Source organism: Schistocerca gregaria, chromosome 1 (assembly GCF_023897955.1).
Source record: "Schistocerca gregaria isolate iqSchGreg1 chromosome 1, iqSchGreg1.2, whole genome shotgun sequence".
Lineage (NCBI taxonomy): Eukaryota > Metazoa > Arthropoda > Insecta > Orthoptera > Acrididae > Schistocerca > Schistocerca gregaria.
In genome coordinates, this window is record NC_064920.1 from 688615478 (window position 1) to 688634335 (window position 18858).

At 42.5% G+C, this 18858-nt stretch overlaps 1 protein-coding gene across 1 annotated transcript in view; it reads left to right on the forward strand.

Moving 5' to 3' along the window:
• Window positions 1–18858, forward strand: part of LOC126364588 (tyrosine-protein phosphatase non-receptor type 13-like) — a 400236-nt gene that overhangs the window by 135019 nt on the left and 246359 nt on the right. The window lies entirely within an intron of this gene.

The window sequence follows — 18858 nt, forward strand, 5'->3', positions numbered from 1 at the left end:
CCTAGCACAGCGCCACCGCAAGAGCGTACTTCAGCGACCTCGGCTACTGAGGTTGATTCACTGGGATTCTCAATAATTCGGTGCCGTTGCTGTTGCCTTCTCTTTGGATTGTTCTTCGCATTACTCTGCAGGTCGCAGAGAGACTAGTAACAGTGTCAGCGTAGATGAGTCGACACGAAGTTTTATTGCATTTTACTTCTGCCTTGCAAGCCATCAAAGTTACGTGAATGAACTGGCAGCGACTGTAGCTGAGGAGACCTGAATTAAGAAAGGTGCGAGACAATCTGTTCTGCGGTGTACTTAGCAGTTAAGATAGTGATATGTAGATGGAAGGACCAATAGGAAGTGAAGAGCAGCTAGCTGCACTTCTGGAAGCCCTCCGGCTGGCGATGGAATACAAAGTAAACACTGCTTTTATTTCCCGTTCGTAGTGTCGTTAGCTCGGCGAGATTTGTAGCTAGGCACTAAACAAGATGTGGTCAAAATGAGTTCTTGCATAAAAATACTTTCTCTGTTCAGGCAGGATAGTACTCTCTGCTCGCAGCTAAGTTGTACTAAAAGTTGGAAACTGCGTGAAAACCTCCTGTCAACATTGTGATACCAGAGGATCATACTTCTTTTCCTAGTGGCAGGGTAAAGTTATGGCCAATCTTTCTGCTCAGTTACAGATAACCGGTTAGTGCTGCACATAAAGTTACTGGACAGAGGCCAGTTTACAAACACTAGGTTGGCAGCCCTGCAGCCAGGCGGACGCACCTGCACGAAGCTCTCACTAAGATAAGCGATTAATATTAAAATAAGAGCTAATTTAGTTAATATTACATTTTAGACTAGTGCATTTACTTCTTATCTAATTTATCTATTGGAGTTTTCGCTTTTCTAAACGTAATTATACCGAAAAGGAAGTATTTCGTAAAGGCCGGCAGTCGCGAATTTGTTTACATACTTGGCGTATATTTCGTACGAGCGTAGATATTTGTTTTTGACTAGACTTAGCGCTTCAAAGTTAAATTAATTCGTGTATCTCATCCAGAATTTGTGTGGTTAGTTAAAAGTTTCTGAAGCAAGTTTATAAATTTGTTTACATTAGTGTTTAGTTACGTATTAGTACAGGTTACGAAACTGTTGTGTTGTTGAATTTATTTTCTGCTTTTATGTTACGTTTTACTATCAAACCTTGTGTGACAAGTGTGGTGGTTGCCGTAGAAATTTGAAAGAGGTGGTGTTCTGTATAGACTGTAGGTTGTGGTTTCATTGGGGCGAGTGCAGCCGAGAGGAAACGAGGGTAGATAATGAGGCTCTTCCATGGCAGTGTAGGTTATGTAGAAAGGACAGAAAAATCACGGAACAGGAGGCAAAGATTTGTGCCCTTAAGGCTGAATTAGAGATCGCGAATTTGGAATTATGTAGGCTAAGGGAGGAAAAGGACTCTGGGCGTTGGGAAAAGGTAGCAAGCAAAGGGCGAAAAAGGGAAACAATTGATGAAACTTCTGAAATTCAGTTAGCAAATCAGTTAGGCATGCTATCTGAAGTAGTGGAGGAAGGGCCTTATTCAGATGTAGTTGAATGTAGGTTGAAGCAGAATACTAGCTTAAAGAAAAAAAGACAGGTCGGGATCAAACCAGAATAGAAAAATAATTGTGCTTACAGGCAGCAGTCATGGGAGGGGTTTGGGCCAACAGCTTCAGGAGAAATTAGGGACAGAGTACCAGGTCACAAGTTTTGTGAAGCCAAGTGCCTTAGCCAGGTGACAGAAAACTTAGGTCAGCTCTGCAAGGACTTTGAGAAGGAAGATCAGGTAATTATAGTTGGGGGAGCAGGAAACTGCCTGGCTATGAATCCAAGATATAGTATTAGGAGTGACCTGGATAAAATAGGAGCAGAAACTGGGCACACGAATGTGGGGTTTGTGGAGGACTTTCAGCTCCATGATCAGCCCTGGGTAAACACCGCTGTAAGGCGTTTTAACACTGAGCTGAACTGGATGCTCCAGACACCGGCAAAGTTTCACATTAGTGTTGTTCCAGTTGATGCTATTGGTAGGTGGGGTTACGCTACACATGGCCTGCATCTTAATAGGAAGGGGAAAGATAAATTAGCTTCTCTACTAGCAGATACTGTTTTAAGGGGGGCCACAGTCACACAAGGGGTGTTCCCTGTGGTTATTGGGATCAGGCAGAAAGGTTTTTTTTTAGGTTAAAGCCAAATGCCAGACAGACAACAACCATGGAAAATAGAAGAAAAGAAACTTCATGCACAGCAAATAGGGATAAAGCTAGGGGTGGTATCAACTTACTTCACCAAAATATCAGGGGAATAAAAAATAAAATAGATGAGCTGATATTGTGTTTAGATGATCTCAAAAATGAGACTGATATACTTTGTCTGTCGGAGCACCATGTAACTTTGGGGATCGAAAATATCAGTATAAGTCGGTATAATTTAGCATCTTACATGATCTAGTATGGATAAAGGAGAAGTTGCCATTTTCATAAAACAACGGTATAAATACAGAACTGTTGAAGTAAGCACATTTTGTGTTGATCAGCACTTTGAGGTTTGTGCATGTGAACTTCAGCTAGATAATGTTGTGTTGATATTAGCAAACAGGGTACAGGTCTCCACCCTATTATGCTGTCTGTCAGACAAAAAGAAGAAGTTATTAATCTGTGGTGTTTTCAACGTTAACTTTCTAAGCAATTCTGATTTCTGATAGGAAAAGTGAACTAGAAGTGTTGTTAACAACATATAATTTAGAATCAGTGATCAATTTCCCTACACGTATAGCTCAGGACAGTAGTGCTCTAATAGATAATGTATTTGTACAGCAAGAGGATGTAGAATATACACATGCTTTCCCTGTGGTAAATGGATTATCTCACCATGACGCACAACTGACTAACTTACAAAACCTAAGAGGGTGTACACTTCAGAAACCATTAAGTAAAAGTGTGAGGGTGCTCAACCCAGTGCTCATTTTGTGAACCTCTTTCTCCTGAAAAAATCGTCCAGTTTTTCTGAAACTATAATCATTTGTCTGTCTCTACATCTTTGATGTCCGTGCCATTCAGATAATACCTTCGCGGTGCGTCGTTTTTTGTCGTAGAGTGTACATTAGGGAGTGGGGAGGCTCGATGGTCAAGCCACTAGATTTTCATTCGTGAGATTGATGGTTCAAACCCCCGTTTGGCAGTCCAGGTTTCAGTTTTATGTGGTTTTCTTCAATAGGTTATTGCACCTGCAGGGATGGTTCCTTTGAAAAGGACACGGCAAATTTCATCCTCGTCTTCCCCCAGTCAGAGCTTGTGTTCCACCACCGTAAACCTCATCGTCGATGGAACGCGAAGCCAGAATCTTCATTTCAGTTAGTAAGTTTAATAGTTTCGTGGACTGTACATGTTTTCACTTACGTGCTTTCATCAGTTTTTGTTGTTCGTGCGTCGGCAATACTAGTCTAAATAGATTGTTGCATCACTGAGGCGAATGCCTTCACGAAGCAGAAGGCTGCGTGGCCTTAAAAAGTCTTTTTTCCCCTGAAAGTAAGTTATATATTGTGTAACAGTAATTTCCTAGAATTTCTTCTATGAAGATCCGACATTCTGTGGTGCAAACGGGGGTGTTTCTGGGAGTACTTAACACGCATGGGCGGAGCAGTCCAGTTATTATTTGGTTGATGAGCGGCTTAGCCGCATCTTGAGCATGTTACCTAACCTTTCCACACACCCCGGTGATATGACAAATATTGACACTTACAGTAGCGTACAGTGTTAGGTACATAAGGCCTGAAAGTAAAACAGGGAAAAAAAATCTGCTGCAGTGTACTCGGCCAATTTCAGTACAGCGAACGTAAGAATAAATTCTGCTCTCTTTTCGAGCTCACCATTTACTTCTGCAACACATGTGCCCTCCCATTCTTGTTGGAGTTCTTTGATGCCAGAGTGCAGCTGGCAACCTTTTACTGTAATTTAACTGTTCATGGAATACTCTCCAAAGGATTTGGAATTTAACAGCTTAGCTACTTGGATTCATTTCGCCTCCTCGACTACATGAGTACCGTTATGCAACTCTCGATGGATGTAAGTGATCCTGCAAGTCTGTCCAACGCTCTGTGTATGTTGCAGAGTACCTTCCACACGCCTGATAACAATGAAAGCGTCTTTCACCACAGCTGAGAAGCTAGGTTTGTTTTTGGTTGATGTACGGTCCACTGACGCACTAGGTGCAGCTACAGACATCAGGGACGACCGAAACAGAGCCCCGCTTATCTCTTCGAGCCTTTCACAACAGGTCCCGCTAAGGACTGTTTCGACTCAGCAACCATCCACCTAATCGGCACTTAGCACACCCCCCACTGTTGTCCTTTATTTGTATAGATTTGTACTGTCGTCGCGATTCGGGCTGTCAAGTCAGATCTCCGGCCCCTGCAGCACAAGGTTCCAGTGCCATCACGGTAATTTCTGAAGCATGCAAAGAGCTGACAGAGAGCGGTGCACATCAGTCCCCAGCGCGGGACCCCAGTATTCCCCAGATCCCATATTTCGCCGAGTAAAGGTCGCGGTGATCTGTACGACGGCTGGTGAAGTTTAGACCGACATACTTTTTAGTACTGTTCGACTAACACTGGACTATGAGCTGGCAAAGAGTTTCCTCCTAATTCTTTCTGTCGTTTCCATGACTACCCATAATTACACTGCACAAGCAGCCATCGCAGTTACCCGCTCAGTACACGTACCCTGCGAACGCCAGTGATAATGGCTCGACATGGAACAAATGAGCGGGCACGGTCGTGCATGCACTCACACTAGACGCTGCTGTCGGTAGACGGCCAGACCGCCGGCGCCAGTACACGGCCAGACTAATGGAAGCAACCTGTAGCGCACGCCTCTCGTTTGCACTGGACAGCCGACGGGCAGCGGCGCTTGTGCAAATTAGCTGCTACGGAATGAAAGACCTCCACGCTAACATTCCATCCCCTGGCTGGTTAGGAACACAGTTTCTGACTTGTTAGCCGCTCGCTTAAAAGTAAATTTCGTTGTACTTGTCACCACGAGCATTGATTGTACCCATTCCTTTTCATGATCACTTCAGTTCACTTCGTCTAGTCTGACATTGGCGGGCACACACACAGTCCAATTTTATGCAACCACTTCACACACAGATATCAAATGTAAGAGTTCTGTGCGGCACTTGACAGCTGAATACACACTAGGCCTCTTTCATGTCCAAATGTAGTTATTGACTGCATTTTTAAGCGAGTTTTTCGTGAAGTTTATACATAACGGATGTTTAAAGATTCTTCACGATTCAGCATACTACGCTTTTTAGGTACGAAAGAAGAAGTCAGCGCTCAGATCTATTGATTTACGTACGTGATGCTGCAAATAATAAATAAACCGAAAGATATAGAGAAATAACGCATTTTCCTTAAAGAAGGATTCGAACACTGTGACTGTGGGATCGCCGAATCGATTGAGACAATTTTTTCTGAAAACATGTCCGTGTGTGAAACGTAAGCTAAGAACAAAAGTAGAAAATAAACGTTTCTAATACACTACTGACCATTAAAATTGTAACACCATGAAAGCAGCATGCAACAGAAGTCCGACTGGCATGAAGCATACTACATGCTTGAACAGGCAAATGATCAGCATTTCAGAGCAAGAACACAGCTGATATCGCATTTGAATGCTGTTTGTTTGCGAGAAAACGGGTTGTGTGTCGTGCAAGAAGGCAAAACGACTATCAGCGCGTGTCCAGGATCATTTCCTATCGAGAGTGCAATTTACCGTTCCAATATTGCTGATCGCGTTCGTCGGGATTCTACGACTGTTGGGAATGTGGAAAAGGTTGGTTCAGGAGGGCTATAGCGCCATGCACAATCTTAACGACTGCAAGCATCTAGCGCCAGAGAGGACATGCATATTGTTCGCTTCGCCGTGTGGGATCGTCTATATATGAATCAAACGTCATATATGAATCAAACGAAACAAAGACAGTAGCTGCCAATGGGCATTGAAACAAGTCAATGGGAAAAGTTGAAAATATGTGCTGGACCGGGACTCGAATCCGGATTTACTCTTCTCATGAGTGGTTGCCTTCGGCCATGCGGACACGATCCATGGACAAATGGAACTTTCAACTTATCCACACACTAATGACGCAGTGCCCCTGCCCATTATCCTCAACACTCGAGCGTATCGCTTACTCCCGTACGAGGTCGAGCGTATGTGTGCATCTGCACAAAAGGGATCAATCGTCGTTTCGCCCTATTCATGTATGTATGGTGTCCGTTCTTTCAGAGTGTGCGAAAGAACAGACACCGTATATATATGACATATGTTCAGTAAGGAAGTGGGGTTGTTTACAGAAAGAAAAGTATCCACACGGACAGCGTGACGATGTCTGGAGCACCGCGGACTGCCAGCAAGGCGACCATTTGTTGCAGCTTCCCCGAGTAGGCAGCAGAGAGAGGCGCGCCCAGTGACAATGGTAAACAGAGGGATGCCAACGTGTAGTTTCTAGACGAGTTTCTGACTACCTATTCATTTGTGTATGGAGCCTCCTACGTGACAAATATTGCCACATTGGTCACGGTCATGCAAATACCTTCAGCTGGGCTGATCGTATGGGGTGCCATTAGGTACTCAACGTGATCACCGCTGGTTCGCGCAGCCGATAAACTGAACAGCAGCAGTTCCATTTCTAACATGTTAAGGCCTGCGGCTTCTCCTATTCACCAGATCTCAGTGACGGTATCTTTCAGCAAGATAACACAGGATCGCATCTTGTCCGTAATGTCGCGCACAGCACATTCTCCATATCTCTTACCCACTGAAACATCTGGTCATGGGTTGCACACCAACGCATTACCCAACATACTTTTTTTTTTGGAAATTTGTGGTAAGCTCTATGGGACCAAACTGCAGAGGTCATCGGTCGCTAGTCTTATACACTACGTAATCTAACTTAAACTAGCTCACGCTAAGGACAACACACACACCCATGCCCGAGGGAGGACTCGAACCTCCGACGTGGGGAGCCGCGCGAACCGTGAGAAGGCACCCTCGACCGCACGGCTACCCCGCGCGGCTCCCAACATACGACAATTTTATTAGAAACACATTTATATATGCCGTATAAACTGAAAGAACCAGAGGTTGTACAGAGTTTCAGGGAGAGCATAAGAGAGCACTTGACAGGAATGGGGGAAAGAAATACAGTAGAAGAAGAATGGGTAGCTTTGAGGGATGACGTAGTGAAGGCAGCAGAGGATCAAGTAGGTAAAAAAAAAACGAGGGCTAGTAAAAATCCTTGGGTAACAGAAGAAATATTGAATGAAATGATGAAAGGAGAAATTATAAAAATGCAGTAAATGAAGCAGGCAAAAAGGAATACTGATGTCTCAAAAATGAGATCGACAGGAAGTGCAAAATGGCTGAGCAGGGATGGCTAGAGGACAAATGTAAGGATGTAGAGGCTTATCTCACTAGGGGTAAGATAGATACTGCCTACAGGAAAATTAAAGAGACCTTTGGAGATAGGAGAACCACTTGTATGAACATCAAGAGCTCAGATGGAAACCCAGTTCTAAGCAAAGAAGATAAAGCAGAAAGGTGGAAGGAGTATATAGAGGGTCTATACAAGGGCGATATACTTGAGGACAATATTATGGAATTGGAAGAGGATGTAGATGAAGATGAAATGGGAGATACGATACTGCGTCTAGAGTTTCACAGAGCACTGAAAGACCTGAGTCGAAACAAGGCCTCCGGAGTAGACAACCTTCCATTGGAACTACTGACGGCCTCGGGAGAGCCAGTCCTGACAAAACTCTACCATATGGTGAGCAAGATGTATGAGACAGGCGAAATACCCTCAGACTTCAAGAAGAATATAATAATTCCAATCCCAAAGAAAGAAGGGTTGACAGATGTGAAAATTACCGAACTATCAGTTTAATAAGTCACAAACACGAATTCTTTACACGCGAATGGAAAAACTAGTAGAAGCTGACCTCGGGGAAGATCAGTTTGGCTTCCGTAGAAATGTTGGAACACGTGAGGCAATACTGACCCTACGACTTATCTTAGAAGAAAGATTAAGGAAAGGCAAACCTACGTTTCTAGCATTTGTAGACTTAGAGAAAGCATTTGACAATGTTGACTGGAATACTCTCCTTCAAATTCTGAAGGTGGCATGGGTAAAATACAGGGAGCGAAAGGCTATTTACAATTTGTACAGGAACCAGATGGCAGTAATAAGAGTCAAGGGGCATGAAAGGGAAGCAGTGGTTGGAAAGGGAGTGAGACAGGGTTGTAGTCTCTCCCCGATGTTATTCAATCTGTATATTGAGCAAGCAGTAAAGGAAACAAAAGAAAAATTTGGAGTAGGTATTAAAATCCATGGAGAATAAATAAAAACTTTGAGGTTCGCCGATGACATTGTAATTCTGTCAGAGACAGCAAAGGACTTGGAAGAGCAGTTGAACGGAATGGACAGTGTCTTGAAAGGAAGATATAAGAAGAACATCAACAAAAGCAAAACAAGGATAATGGAATGTAGTCGAATTAAGTCGAGTGATGCTGAGGGAATTAGACTAGGAAATGAGACACTTAAAGTAGTAAAGGAGTTTTGCTATTTGGGGAGCAAATTAACTGATGATGGTCGAAGTAGAGAGGATATAAAATATAGACTGGCAATGGCAAGGAAAGCGTTTCTGATGTAGAGAAATTTGTTAACATCGAGTATAGATTTAAGTGTCAGGAAGTCATTTCTGAAAGTATTTGTATGGAGTGTAGCCATGTATGGAAGTGAAACATGGACGATAAATAGTTTGGACAAGAAGAGAATAGAAGCTTTCGAAATGTGGTGCTACAGAAGAATGCTGAAGATTAAATGGGTAGATCACATAACTAATGACGAAGTATTGAATAGGATTGGGGAGAAGAGAAGTTTGTGGCACAACTTGACTAGAAGAAGGAATCGGTTGGTAGGACATGTTCTGAGGCATCAAGGGATCACCAATTTAGTATTGGAGGGCAGCGTGGAGGGTAAAAGTCGTAGAGGGAGACCAAGAGATGAATACATTAAGCAGATGCAGAAGGACGTAGGTTGCAGTAGGTACTGGGAGATGAAGAAGCTTGCACAGGATAGAGTAGCATGGAGAGCTGCATCAAACCAGTCTCAGGACTGAAAACCACAACAACAACAACATATGCCGTATGTCATATCGGCAAAGACATATTAGCAAATTACCCAATAAATAACTTCTTGACAGAATATTACAGTCAGTTTACATATATTATGCTGAGGTGTATGATGGGGCATTCGTTTAAGGTGTCAGACCATACATGGTATGGGAGTCACTGCATAACAACCGAAAGCATTTCTTGACCGCTACCAATCTCTTGTGAATGCTACACAGCATCCACGTTTAAAGCTGCTTAGCACTACCTGGTTCAACATACGTGAGTAATGCGTGCACGTTAAAGGTAACAAGTAAGCGTCCTCTGTAACACCTTGTCAAATGTGCTGAAAGCAATCTCGCCATCATAGGTACTCTGATTACCATAGATTTCACAAGACTGGGTTCTAAACGGGGGGTAACCAGGGCTCGGTAAGGGATGATTTTGGCCAACTCGAACTTCGGGTCCACAATCGCTGACTTAACAGAAGCTCTGGCAGTTCAACCCCCGAACTCTTTCCCGTGGACACTGGTCAGTAGTTCCCCTTGCTGATGAGTGGCTAATCACGCTTTTTTTTTTTTAGAGGTTCTGAGTTTTTGACGTGGAGCTTTTCTGCGCTTGTTTCCGAGGCAATGGGGGAAGCTGGTACTTGGAACCTCTGGCAGAGTGATTGACTTCTGACTGACAGAGTGCGATGACACACGCTTAAGCAGGGTAGTATCATGCTTGTAATTAAATTGCTATTAGAAGCAAGTAGAATAAATGGTCAAAGCTGAAAAGTAAGATAAAACATTATAAGTTATTAACTAATCAAGTGTGACAAAAAAAGTGTACCATCCAGAAGACATTGTCGGATGTCAATGTAACTTTGTACACGTACGAACCGTCACCGAGTAGGCAAATAATTAAAGTCGTAACTTTCGGTGTCTCCCAAAAGAGTGCATTAGTGTCGTTCGTGTTTAGTGTTCTTATCAGGCCAGGTCGGATATGTAAGAGGCGTGAATAGCGGCAGATGTTGTGTGTTCACGGAAATGTCGCGTACTTGTTTGAGACAGCGTTATCAGCATGTGACAGAGTTTGACTGGGGCCTTATTGTGGGTCTACATTTGGCTTGTCGAATTGCACAGTATCCAGATTTGTGGGGCATTCGGACGTAACAGTGAGCCGATGTTGGACTACATGGAAACACGAGGGCAGACATACTCGTCGTTTATGTTCTGGTACACCATTTCTGACCACCACAAGGGAGGATCGCCGTACGGTGCACGAAGCTTCACATCTGCGCTTCGCATCCGAGGACGAGTAAGTAAGTCCCTTCAACATACTGTACCATCATTCATTACTGCTTGGAGATTAGCAGGAACCTGACTAGGGAATTACCATCCCATGCGAATGTTCAACTGGCTCTAAACACTGTGGGACTTAACAGCTGTGGTTATCAGTCCCCTAGACTCAAAACTACTTAAACCTAACTAACCTAAGGACATCCCACACATCCATGCCCGAGGCAGGATTCGAACCTGCGACCGTAGGAGCAGCGAGGATCCGGTCTGAAGCGCCTAGAACCGCACGGCCACAGAGGACGTTCCATGAGAAGGATGTCATCAACACAACACGAACGGATGCGTTTGGAGTGGTGTCGTGACTGGGAAGCATGGACTGCTGATGAATGCCGTCATTGTGTTCAGTGATGAATCGCAGTTCTGCACTATTCCAGGTGATCATCGTCGACGAGATAAATGTCAGCGATCTAGGAAGAGATATCATTTTTCGAATGTTTTGGAGAGGCACAGTGGTGTTTCTCCTGGCATCGCGGTGCGGGAAGCCATCGAGTATGATTTAAGGTTACGGCTGGTAGCAACTGAGGGGAACTGACAGTACAACACTATGTCATGAACATCCTGCGTCCTCTCATGCTGCAGTACCTTGGTGCCATAGGACAATGCTTGGCCACAAATAACACGCGTCTCTATGAACTGCCTATGTGATGTTGAAGTACTCCCACGACAATCAAACCACAAAATCTGTCTCCTGTAGCATATGTGTGGAACCAGTTCAACATCCCCGAGCCAGTGTCCGGGACATCAAGGACCGTTTACAACAGTTGTGGACCACCTTGCCTCAAGAGACGGTACAGTGGCTTTATGATATCCTTCCTAAGTGAATCAGTGCATGGATCCAGGCTAGAGAGGGTGCATCATAATATTGACAAGTGGGTTGATACTGCGAAGTTCTCTGTAAATTTGACTCTATTTTGTAATCATTTTAATAAGAACACATACCCTCTCAACCCTTGACTTTTCATTTCGTTTCCTACGCCCCCCCCCCCCCCCCCCCCCATCTTCTGAGTGCTTCACTTTCCTTTGGCAGTATGTTTTCCAGAGAATTCTGGACAAAGGTTGCTCATAAAAAGCAAACTCTCGTCAGCCGAATCTTCAAATGGGACCCACACAGAGCACCTAACCTCACTTTTTAGCTGACCTCAAGGAGACAACACGCTCTTCCGCAACCAGTAAAGGCCACGTGGACCACCGATGTGAGCTCTACGTTGGCATAAGTGGCAAAAGTTTCACAGACGAGAGTGCTGACGTCTAGAAGGATTCGACCAGCAATCAATTCGCCGCCTTTTGTTACGGGCTAGTTACGGTAACACATTGGCTAATCTAACAATAGTAACACGAATGTACGATAAAGACCGCGCCTTGAGATAAACCACGCGGCCACTCAGGTAACTCGAAAATGTTCAACTGCCGCTGTATTAGTCTCTCTCTCTCTCTCTCTCTCTCTCTCTCTCTCTCTCTCTCTCTCTCGCCTCATTATCAAAAGCTTAATTACACGTGAACTGCGTTTTATTCAGTTATCTGAGCAGTGTCTACCGGATTTGTTCCTGCACTCATGTTTAACCAGTTAATCACCTTTTGCCTCGTTTTCAGTGCTTTTTTAATTACTCAGTCCGTGTGTTTTAATTGTATGTACATGTACTGTTTTATTGGAGGCTAAGTTGGCCTAGTTAGTTAGTTACGTGTTCCATTGATCAATAGCACGGAGAACCGTTATGATGTGGAACGTGTCAAATGCATAAGAAATGCGCACAGGAAACAAGTTTTTTCTTTTCTTTTTTTTTTACTTTATATTCCTATACCTAAATATTTATATTATCTATCCCATTCCCTTAAATGGCACAAATGCATATATTATATCTCCAGATTTATTTACTCATATTCAAGAATTCATCTATGGTATACAAGGAGTTGTCAAGGGGTATGATTTCAATTTGTGTTTGAAACTATTACTGCTGTCTGTCAGATATTTTATTTCATCCGGTAATTTATCAAAAAGTTTTATAGCAGCATATTTTACCCCTTTCTGTGCCAAACATAGGTTAAGTAAAGGATAGTGTAGGTCTTCCTTTTTTCTGGTATTGTAATAATGAATGTCGCTGACGATTTTAAACTGGTCCGTGTCGTTGGGAAAAAATTTCATTACTGAGTAAATGTACTGTGAAGCAGTTGTAAGAATTCCTAACCTTTTAAACAGATGACTACAAGATGTGCGACTATGAACTCCACACATTATTCTAGCAACTTTCTTTTGAGCAACGAATACCTTTTGCCTAAGTGTTGAATTGCCCCAAAATATTATTCCATATGACATCAGAGAGTGGAAGTATGCAAAATATGTTAGTTTACTAATTTCTACGTCCTCAAAATTGGCAATTATTCTGATTGCAAAAGTTGCTGAACCTAGTCGCTTTAGGAGATCCAAAATATGAATTTTCCAATTAAGATTCTCATCTATATGTACACCCAAAAACTTAGTATGCTCTACCATGGCTACTGACTTCTTTTGATGTGTAATGTTTATTGAAGGAATTATACATTTTGCAGCAGAAAATTGGATGTTCTGTGTTTTTTCAACGTTCAGAGCAAGCCCATTCGCAGAAAACCAATTAATAAATTTTCCAAAGACCTTATTTGTATCCTGAAATAACAGGAGGGGACCCATGATCGAACCTTGTGGAACACCTAATGCAATTTCACCCCAGTTAGATGTAGTGGCAAACTCCTTTGAATCACTTGAAGCATATAAAGAGACTTCTTGCTTCCCGTTCTGTAGATATGACTTAAACCACTCATATGCTGTTCCATTTATACCATAGAATTGTGATTTCTCTAGCATAATGTCTTCGTTCACACAATCAAATGCTTTGGATAAGTCACAGAATATTCCTACTGCTGACATTTTACTTTTTAAAGACTCTATTATGTGAGCAGTGAAATTTTATAAAGCTGTCTCAGTGGAACAGCATTTCTGAAATCCGAACTGTGATTTACTAAGTATCCCATTCCTGTTGAGATGGCTAACTACTCTTGAGTACCTTACTTTCTGAAAGATTTTTGAAATGCTGTAAGCAAGTATACTGGCCGGTAATTATTGACATGTATGGTTTCCCCCTTTTTGTAGAGAGGCCTGAAAATGGCATATTTTAAACAGTCTGGAAAAATACTCTGAGTCAGTGATGCATTACATATGTGACTCAAAACATCAGCTGTAATTGCTCCACATTGTTTTGATAACTTGTCAGAGATGTCATCTACTCCAACAGAACATGTATTTTTCAAAGATTTAATAACTTTCCTTATTTCACGAGAGGTTGTTAGATGAAACTTAATCTGCCTAAAATTTTTCAAAACTGACTCTTCCATGTACTGCCTGGCTTTTTCTTTTGAGCTATGTTCACCAATTTTTTTTTCTCCTACACTTAAGGAGTGATTGTTAAATACATTGGCTACCTGTGTACTGTTGGTTAAGATGGTCTCATTCTCTTTAACAGTAATACTACCTACCCCAGTGGTTACTTTTCCTGTCTCCCTTCTAACAGCATTCCATATTGATTTGATTTTATTGCCGGAATTGTTAATTTCTTCTCTAACATACATATTTATTGATTTCCTTACAACTTTTCTCAGTATGTTACAATAATTTTTATAGTGTAAAACTACTTCTGGATCTTTACTAGTTCTTGCTGTCTCATACAGTTTGCTTGTTCTTTCTGGAGACACTTTAATACCTGTAGTAATCCAAGGTTTCTTTGAAAAGTTTGTAGTGTTACATTTAGTAATTTTCTTTGGAAAACAATGTTAAAAAAGGGATATAAATTTATCAAGAAATATGCTGCATTTATCATTAGCATTTGGCTCATTATATACATCTTTCCAGTTTACATTTCCTAAACTTTCTCTGAAGTGTTCAGTAACGCATTGGTCCACTTCAAGCCCTAATGCAAGCATTTATTCGGCCTGACCTTGATTGGTGGAATTGTTGAATGTCCTCCTGAGGAATATCTTGCGAAATTTTGTCCAATTGGCGCGTTAGATCGTCAGAATCCTGGGATGGTTGGTTGCCCCTGCCCCAAATGTTCCCAGTTTGGGAGAGATCTGGCAACCCTGCTGGCCAAGCTAGGGTTTGGCAGGCACGAAAGTAACCAGCAGAAACTCTGGCTGTGTGCGGGCGGACATGATCTTGCAGAAATATAAGCCTAGAATGGTTTGCCATGAAGGGCAACGAAACGGGGCATAGAATATCACCAACGTACTGCTGTGCTGTTAGGGTGCTGCGGAAGACAACCGTAGGGGTGCTGTTATTAAAATAATTGGCACCTGAGATCATCCGTCCTGGCTGTCAGGACATGTGACAGGCGACAGTCAGATTGGTATCCCACTGCGGTCTGAGGTGACTACAGACACGTATTCGGCCTGGGACTTCATTGACTGGAGTGCAACTGTCTTCAGTGATGAGCCCCAATGACCAGTGAAGACTTGTCTGGAGACGCTCCGCACAGCGGTGGGTTACCAACCTGACTGTTGCCCGCCATATGACCTGATAACCAGAAGTGACTACCTGGAGTGCCATTTCTTTTCGTAAGACCCCTTTGGTTGTCATCCGCGCCATCCTAAAAGCACAGCGGTACGTCGACGATATTCTATACCCCGTTTTGTTGCCCTTCATGGCAAACCATCCTGGCCTTCATTTCAGCAAGACAATGCCCGCACACATGGCGAAAGTTTCTGATGCTGGTCTTCGTGCACTCTAAACCTTACCTTGGCCAGCAAGGTCGCCGTTTTTTTCCTGAACTGAGAACGTTTGGAGCATTACTGACAGGGCCCTCCAACCATCTCGTGATTTTGACGAACTAACGAGCCAGTTGGACAGAATTTGGCACGATATCCCACAGGAGGACATACAACAATTCAGTCAATCAAGGTCAGGCCGAGTAACTGCTTGCATAAGGGGCAGAGGTGGGCCAACGCATTATTGACTTTCTCAATATCTGAAGTACTTTCTCTTGAATAAAACATCAAATTTTCCGAAATTATAATTATTGTTTGTCTATACAGGTGCATCACATCTACAGATTTCCGTCCCATTCGTATAATTTCTTCGAGGTATGCCCTTTTTTGTTTTAGAATGTATCTAGAGCGGAAACAGTAGTAGCAGTAGAACGTATTGTTGAGAAAACAACAAACACTTACGGCAGACAGACGAAGAGAGGCATAAGAATGGCTCTGGTAAAGCAGGCTTACTAACATCTCCAAAATACAAACAAGTGACGAAGAACAATAAGCCAAAAGATCCGATACATAACAGCGACACAATGAGATCTTGATCCTCTCTGACGGATCAGGTAAGTCAGGCATATCAACGTCTACAAAAGGCAAACAAGCGACCAAAACACACTCACACATACATATATCTCGCCAGTGATAACTCCCTACATCGGTGGAATGACAGGGCGAAAGAAGGAAAAAACAATCTCACATTAAAATGGCTCCTATTCTGCAGTGAAACATCAGTGGGTTTAGAACACATGTAGAGGAACAAAAGCACGCATAAGATACCGAAAAATAGACGGTGTTAAAAATGTTCCATATTTTGAGAGGTGGCAGTATGAACCACAACAAGACAAAAATGTCCAGTAAATATGGGTTTTAAAATACATACCCTAGGAACTACGAGCACTTGTTCAGTTTAGCTACTGTAAAATACCTCTCTTCTACTGCAGGCTCTTTCTTTCCATATTCTGAGATGTGTTACTTCGGACCAAAACAAGGTAAAAATGTCCAGTAAATATGGGCTCTAAAGTGCATACCTTAACACCTATGAGCACTTGTTCATTTGCGCAACTGTGAAACACATCTCTTCTTTTGAACAAGTTCTCATAGCTCTTAAGTGTTTCATAGTCAAAATTTATTTAGCATATATTTGACAAAACAAAAGGTCAAAATCCGTATTGCACTGTGGTAAATAATACAAGGTGTTTCGAAATGAACATACCAGTTTTAAGGTGTTGTAGCAGTTATTACATTCAACTTAACAATTGTAAATAATACACCAAATGAAAGAGCAACTCAAAAAGTGTGACCCCCACTTTCACACACGATCTGACGCGATCATGTGTATGTGCCGCCGATACCAGATGATCTATCCAACTTTACAAACAGTGTTATTGCAACAGTTGCTCCTGACACATTAATCAAGGTTTCGGAACAACTCGCCTATCAGCTCGATGTGTGATCGGTGTTCACACTGAATAATTGTAAGAAAAACTGTTTGTGTTTCTCTTTCATTTGGTATATTATTTATAATTGTAATGCGAATGTAATATGTGCTACAAAGCCTTAAAACAGGTATATTCGTTTTTACTACCAAAAACTTTTAAGCAGACAGATTTTGAAAATCGGTGAAGTGGGACACATGTGATCCCTGAACCTAAGCAGCTCCATGTTTTCATTTGCACCAAGGATTTTCAACGTTAAATATTTGGTTTTAGAATGATTGTATCAGGATGGCGATTACCGGAAGAAGTATGAGAAATCAGTACAAAAAATACATTTATTCTCCTAACAGTGGCAAACATGGAATATCGCACACACGTTTTCAGCACAACATTTGAAAATGAGTTGACATACGCACACCAATGTCCCCTATATTCTATGACGTTTTCTGGGGCCTATACGCCCTACTACAAACAAATTGTATGCAGAGCAGCAGAAATACTGGAGTATGTATTAATGTTTCAAAACAATGTCTATGATGTTAAGAAAACACAATTAGTTACATCAGACATTCTTGGAGTGAAAGAGATGGTGATTTGATCTGATTTTTGTGAAACAAATACGCCCCATTTGATCGCCCATAACCTTCTATATATCCACACCGTAGTCCGCGGTATATTTCGCCAAGTTCGGAAAACATCTCGCTATATGACTAGCACTAGAAACATACGGGAAATAGACGTCCCTGCGCTGAAAACTTCATATTACTTTAGTGGGACATACGTGTCTCATCAACCAAGAAAGAGTTAAGCTACGATATTTATTTTAGATCCCATTTTTATTGGACAGATTTTTCTTGTTTTGGCCCATATTACCATCTCTCAAAATACGGAATACTTTTTGAACACTTTGAGTACGTTGAAGGGCCGAAACATTACGACCACCTGCTTAATAGCGTTTTGGTCCACCTTCGCAAGCACTACAGCAGCGAGTCAGCGTGACATAGATTCAACAAGTCTTCGGTAGTTTTCCAGAGATAAGTGGCACCAGGTGACTATGCAACCGGGTTTGTGGGTACAGGACACGGAGTCAGCGCCCGGTACCGTCCGAGATGTGTTCCATGGGATTTAGATCAGGCGAATCTGGTTGCCAAGACACCAATATGCGTTCAGTATCGTACTTCTCAAACCACTGAAGCCGATTCTTGTCTTGTGATGCGGACAATTATTCTGATACAAGGTGTACAACTATGCTTCCGCCGTTTGCCGATAGGTGGCGACAACGGTAAGTAGCGGTCGATAGAAACAGATCGTAGACGTCAGGCAATTAGCTTGGACCACGGTCAACATAACCTCATTCCAACATTAGTCGATTTACGTCTGCATCATAAAGATGTTCTTGAAAATGTCAGTTTACGAGCCTAATTCTCGTCATTTGCGGGAGGTGTTGCTGTTTTGTTTCAGTATGAAGAAAACAGCGGCTGAGTCTCATCGAATGCTCTCAACTACGTATGGTAAGGACGCTGTTAGTGAAAGAACGTGTCGTGAGTGGTTTCAAAGCTTCAAGAACGGTGATTTTAACGTCGTATACCGTCTTAGTGGTGGAAGAGAAAATGTTTTCGAAGATGCAGAATTGGAGACATTGTTGAGTGAAGACTTGCGTCAAATTCAAGAAGAATAGGCACGTTTAGTGGGAGTGACACAGCAAGCCATTTCAAAACGTCTCAAGGCTATGGGCATGATTCAGTAAGAAGTAACTTGGGTCCAGTGTGAGCTGAAACCAAGAGACGTTGAACGGCGTTTGTGTGTTTGTGAACAGTTGCTTCAGAGGCAAAAACCGATGGGATTTCCGCATCGCATTGTGACCGAGGACGAAAAATGGAGTGATTACGATAAGCCTAAACGGAAAAAATCATGGGGATATCCCGGCCATGCTTCCACGTCGACAGCCAAACCGAATATTCACGGCTCCAAGATCATGCTCTGCATTCGGTGGGACCAGCTCGGCGTCGTGTACTATGAGGTGTTAAAACCGATAGAAACAATCACAGGTGCTCGTTATCGAATGAAGTTATTGCGTTTGAGCAGAGCATTAAAAGACAAACGGCCGCAATACAG